Source organism: Onychostruthus taczanowskii, unplaced genomic scaffold, assembly GCF_017590055.1.
Source record: "Onychostruthus taczanowskii isolate IOZ18803 unplaced genomic scaffold, ASM1759005v1 scaffold171, whole genome shotgun sequence".
Classification (NCBI taxonomy): domain Eukaryota; kingdom Metazoa; phylum Chordata; class Aves; order Passeriformes; family Passeridae; genus Onychostruthus; species Onychostruthus taczanowskii.
The window spans coordinates 670652-676651 of record NW_024498918.1 but is presented as its reverse complement, the minus strand read 5'-3'; positions in this window follow the sequence as shown (position 1 = coordinate 676651).

The window sequence follows — 6000 nt, the reverse complement described above, 5'->3', positions numbered from 1 at the left end:
CAAGGATGTGTCATTTTTAATCATATACCAGGATGTAACCTGTAAAACCTAAGGTGTTTCCTTTAATAATTTTAAATTTGTTTGATAAATGCTACTTTCCAAACCAGTTGTATACCTCACTAAACACAAAATTATTCCTACAGCTCTGGGGTGTGTTACACCACTGCTACCCTCTACATGGCACTTTAAAATGTATTCTTTTTAAACGGAAAAAGGGGGAATGCCTGGTGCCATTTGTACCCTAAATCACTTGACACTTAGAAGGATTTTATATATTTAAAGATATGGATCACAGACATGAACTAAGGCAGATTGTTCAACTAAAACATTGATTTTTTTCCCAGTTGGTTGGCTCTCCCATGGTTCTAAAAGTTGAAATGTTTCCTGTTTATAGTGTTAAGTTGTAAGTTTGTAACTTCCAACTAATGAGCCTGTGGCATGCCATTTTGAGAACTTGTACTGTTGGTAATCCCATTTGACAGCTCCTGGGAATGAATATGACAACTTCAGTGACACATGGGATGCATCACTGGCTGAGAGAGGCTAGGCTTGCCGAGCTAGGGAGAATCATCTGTATCATCAAGCTGTCTTTGTAATTTGATCTGCAAGGAGCTCCACAGAAGATGACAAATAATACTTTGCATTTTTTTAAACAGAAAATAGGGAACTGTGACAGCTGTAGCTGGTCTATAACTTATCTTATTTAAGAAGTCCCGGCCTCTTCTGCCGAAACTCCAATCTCTCTGACCCTTTTTGTCAGGACTTTGTTGAGATCTCAGCCTCTCTCGCCGAGACTCAACAAACAAAACAAAAATCCTCAAGACCCTGGCCTCTGAGGCTGTCTGCCTGACCTCCTTCGTCAGGACTTAAGAGAGATCTCGGCCTCCTTTGCCGAGACTCAACCAACGAAACAAAAATCCTCGAGACCCTGGCCTCTGAGGCTGTCTGCTGACCTCCTCTGTCAGGACTTAAGAGAGATCTCGGCCTCCGTTGCCGAGACTCAACCAGCAACCTAAAAATCCTCGAGACCCTGGCCTCTGAGGCTGTCTGCCTGACCTCCTTCGTCAGGGCTTTGTTTATTGGTCTCAGGCCACTCCTATTCTCCTGGGCTGCCATGTCCAATTGTAGCTCCCGGGCAAGCATTGGGAGGACAATGGCTAAATCACCAACCATTGACGGGCAATTAAAGAAGAACTCTTAACAATTAAGCTAATTTAACAGCAACCGGTCCAACCGGTTTTAGCTCTGTAACCTTAAACAAAAATAGATAACTTTTTGTTCATAACAGCTACCACCGGAGATGGAGCAGCCTCTGGGACGCACACTGATTCAAGGCTCAATATACTGGAAAAGACACCTTCGCTGCTGTCGCTTCAGCGCAGCACTGTAGTTTTCCATTCGACTCTGGCGGATCCAGCCGCGCCGGAACCTGCCATCTTGAGAAGCCCGGCGAGCAGGGAGCGGCAGCAGCCTTCCCCCGCCATGCCGCTGCACCGGCGGTGCCGCTGCCTCAATGTCCGCCTGGCCGGCGCCGCCATCGCGGCTCCCTGGGACCGGGGTGTCCCCCAACAGCTGCCACAGGTCCCGTTTCTGCTTCCTGCAGCAGCAAGATGGGGGCGACAGCACAGCCTGATGGATTATAGCCGCATTAAAGAAGATGCCGAAACCGGGGCGCTGCGGTAGTGGCCGCCGCTCCCCACTTTAGCCACCTGCCGTAACAGTGGGAGCGCCCGGCGTGCAGGGCGAGCCCAGGTGACTGCCACGGAATTGAGACACATAAAAAGCTCTTTTAATAAGGTTTTCAAACATCGGACGCAACAAAAGTTTATCATAAAAGCAAGTGTCATTCTAATTTTAGTTTCAGTGTACACTTTCACCGTTTTAGTTATGATTGGCAGTGCTAGAGCCTTTCTTTTTCAAATGTACATTGAATTTCAGTATAATACTGTCTAATATTTCAGGGTTTTGGTTTCATTTAATAATTTTCTTCCGTACAGAACTCATAGTAATTTTCCAGGTTGTTTTTGGCCTCAAAAGAAAAATAAATATTAAGGTATTGTTTTCCTCTTCAACAAATCTTAGTTTCAGTTATGGGGTATCCAAATCTAAAATTAAGCTTTGTTTCAGTGCAAACATATTGTTCAAGGATGGCATCTGTCAACTACTTTTGGAATAACGTATAGCAAACCAGCCAGACTTTACAATAAAGCTTAAAGCGTAAAGGTTATTGAGAAAATACCAAAAAGAAACATATTACATTATATTATACTCAAACAATAGTCATGATAATATTTACCTGAACTTTATCACCTTATTTTTAACAGGACATACTTTGTGATAACTCTAGATAATGGCAACATAACACTTAGTTTTGTCACCCTCAATTTGATGATTAATCATAATCCTTCAACAGAAAAATATACTATGCAGAGTAAAACCCAAAAAACATAGACTTCTAAATCCCTGTGCCATATATCCCCTGTAATTAATGTCAGCCTGCAAGGATAGCCTCGTATGGAATCTCAAAACTATAGATCATGAAAAACAAGCAGATTATGTGGAAATATAAAAACCTAGAATGAAAGTTTGAAATAAGTCCAGAATAGAAAATAATGTTTTGTTTTGAATTCAATCTTTGCTATTATAAATTCAAAAACACTGCTTGTTGTAAAGGTCCTGAAAGGAACATTCTAAGTTTATGAAAACAAACATAAAATTGGTCTAGCAAAATAGGTGTTCATGCAGTTAGATAACAGCTTGCAAGTTTACATGTCTGGGGGGATTTATATGTCTGCACTCACCTTGTTTGAGACAATGAGCACAATATAACCTGTACATAACTGGCAGTACATTTTAAGATTTTATGCCTTGATTTAAAAGAAGGTCCAATGCTTTATTTGCAATCAAAGAAAAATGTATCTAAGTTTATTGGGACAAGCAGTTGTCTTATAAATAGACTAGTATAAAGATTTAACAGCTTTAAGGAGTAGGATCCCAAAGTTATAAGGAAAAGGCACATATGCTTTCCATTGCTTTATAGAATTTTCTTTGACATTATTTGATTTTTCTGAAACTTGGCTTATAAACATTTTAAAGTTCTTGTTAAATTTGCTTCACAGGTAGTTCAGACAGCAGTGTTAGCAGAAAAATTTTGCATTTCAATGACATTTTACAGTTCCTTTCAAGAATGCTTGCTGGTTTCTTTTGTACATAACTCCTAAAACGCCTTTCTTTAAAATGTGAATTAATTTATATAAAGGAATGTTATTGTGTTAATCTATAATATTGACCTTTGCAAAATGAATGCACATGGAAGTGGTGATTTGCCAAGGTTAAGTTCTGCAGCATTCAAGGTGAAACAGAGACCCAAACCAGAATGGACACTTCATAGTCACTTATCTAATAAGATACCATCACTTAAGGTAAACTGAAGAGGAGATCTGAAACCCTTACTACCAGATATTATTGTCCATATTTAATTAAGCCAGCATTGTGCTCACCACCTATGCAAAAACAAATCAATATCTGTACTTCTAACTTTCAAAAAATACCTTGAGAATTACAATTTGTTGGAAATGATACAAAGTTTAAATTTATTTTTTTTTTATATAACTTCAGTCTGGAGTTTTGTTCATCTTTGCTCAGGGAGAAAGAAATTGAAGTTTCTTTTTAAAGGACCATTTTACCACTCAAGCCCGGATGAGTTTAACATCCTAGCAGATTGGGAGTAGCACAGAATATACACAAAAGATAATGACCACTAACAAACATCAACTCCAAACATCACTCCTGGCATGGTCAGAGACACCTGATCTGGGAAAACGTAGGTAAGAGAACAAAGAATGAGAACCTAATTAATATTGAAGGCGAAGGGATCAATAACCAATAGGAAACCAAATTCTAAGAACTGTGTAACTTGGGACCAATGAACATTGAACCAATGAATTTATCTGAATTTTGACTGCACAGGTATGTGAAAAATCTAGTAAAAATCATGTGTGATGGAAGGATTTTCTCTGCACAACCCAGGCAATATGTGAAAGAAATTATTTCTTTTACACATCCTGGCCAGAACAACATCCTGGACAAAATAAAGCAATGCTTTAATTCTTTAACACTAAAAAATGTTGTTGGAGGATTTTTGCTTTTCCCGTAATTTCAGTGACGCTGTCACTCCCAGCCAGAGCACCTGTGCTCACCCAAATCAGCGCCACAGGCAGGAAGGCCTTATCGCAAGCCAGAGTTTCATTGGAGGGTCATCAGCTCCCTGGGAATTGCTTTAAGGAAGGATGAACTTTGTTCTGGCACTCCCCATCTGCTTCTCACGTGAGCCAAAGTGTTGGGTTTGGCTATACAGGATTTGAGCCGCGAAATGACACCTCTGAGGATGTTTGTGATTATTGTGCTGGAAATTACTCTGAAAGGATTTGCTTTTCCATCCCTCAGAATTTCCAAAATATTTGATATGTTATCCTTCAGAGGGGTTTCTTTCCAAATAAGCTCTGAATATCCCAGTAAGTTTCAGCTGGGAAAAGGGAGCATCTGGGTATTTTTTTTTTCCTGTCTGATGTCTTACAAGCTGATTCAAATTTTAACTGAAACCTTAGGCAACTCTTCCCTGAAACTGGGTTAAAGGAAGATTCCCACAGACAGACACATTTATGCAACACTTCATTAGGAAGCCTAGCGAGCCATAGCACTCGAGCTGCCTTGGAGCTGGGAAAAAGTCCCTGTTTTAGAAGCTTTCAGTGAACTACTTAAGTTCTCCTGAGTCCCAGTCTGTCAGTAGCAGCTTCCCATACATCCTGGGAAACTAGATAGGGATCCTCCTAAATACCATCTGAATTGGGAACAGTTTTTTTTTCCCTCCAGCAGCACTTGGCAGTGAGTGTTGGGGATTATTCCATCAGAACTGTACCTATAACCTGGTATTGATCCTGATTGTTTCACTCTGATGTCATTGAAGTGTTGGATTACAGAAAACAGACAGAACAGTGGATCACTCGTTTGTTACCTGGTAGTTTTTGGGCAGGGCTCAGCAATTTGCAGTGGGCATGATTAGGGAGAGGAACCACTGCTTCCCTTTCCAGCAAGGTATGGGAAAGACGGCCTAGAGGATGAGGCTTGGGAACGAAGTGTGAGCTGAAGAGTAGCTCAAATTGGCGTTAAACTCCTGGAATGGTCTGGGTTGAAAAGGACTTTATAGATCACCACATTCCAACCCCCTGTTATGGTCAGGGACACCTTCCTGGAGTGTCCATGGAATGTTCCATGCCAGGCTGGTGGAATAGGCAGTTTTATCCCTGAGCTCAGTCAGGCATTTTTGGGGTTTCTGTGGTGAGAAGCCTGTGAGCTGCATTTTTGGAGCTGGAAGGCTCCATCCTGGAAATGTTTCCAGCACTATTTGTTTTTTTTTCAGTCTTGGCCAAAATTGGGGATTACATTTCTTCCCAGAGTGAGGTGGTTTTCCTTTGATTGTTGGATTACACACTAGGTATCTAAGGGTTGTGTTGTCTTTTTTCTCCTGAATGGAAAAGTGAGAGAACATGGATGCTCCCAACCTGTCACAGACAATCAAAGTATGAACAAGTTCTCATAAAACTCAGCTCTCCAAAACTTGAATCAGGCTAAAAAGAGATAGGAATGCCCTTGGCAGAAAAGCACCTGTGAGGCAAAGCAGGCTTAAAATGCCTGTGAGCAGGAAATCCAGGAGAAATGGCTGCTGGCTCCTGGTGTCCTGGGCTTGCCAGGCAGGTTTTGTACTGGATTGCAAGGCAGTTTTTCCTGCCTCTGGGGGGTGGCACCTGTGTCCCACTGGAAAAGGAAAATGTGGAGAGAGCAGCAAGTGAGAAGACAGTTGCTGACATGTGTCCTTGAATTGCAGGTCCTCCTGCTGTGTCTGCGCTACTGTGAGTACAAAGGAGATCAGTCTTGGGGTACCTCTTTGTTCATCTGTGGGGCTTGGAAGAGTCGCTGGACGTGAAATTCCAGCGCAGTTCC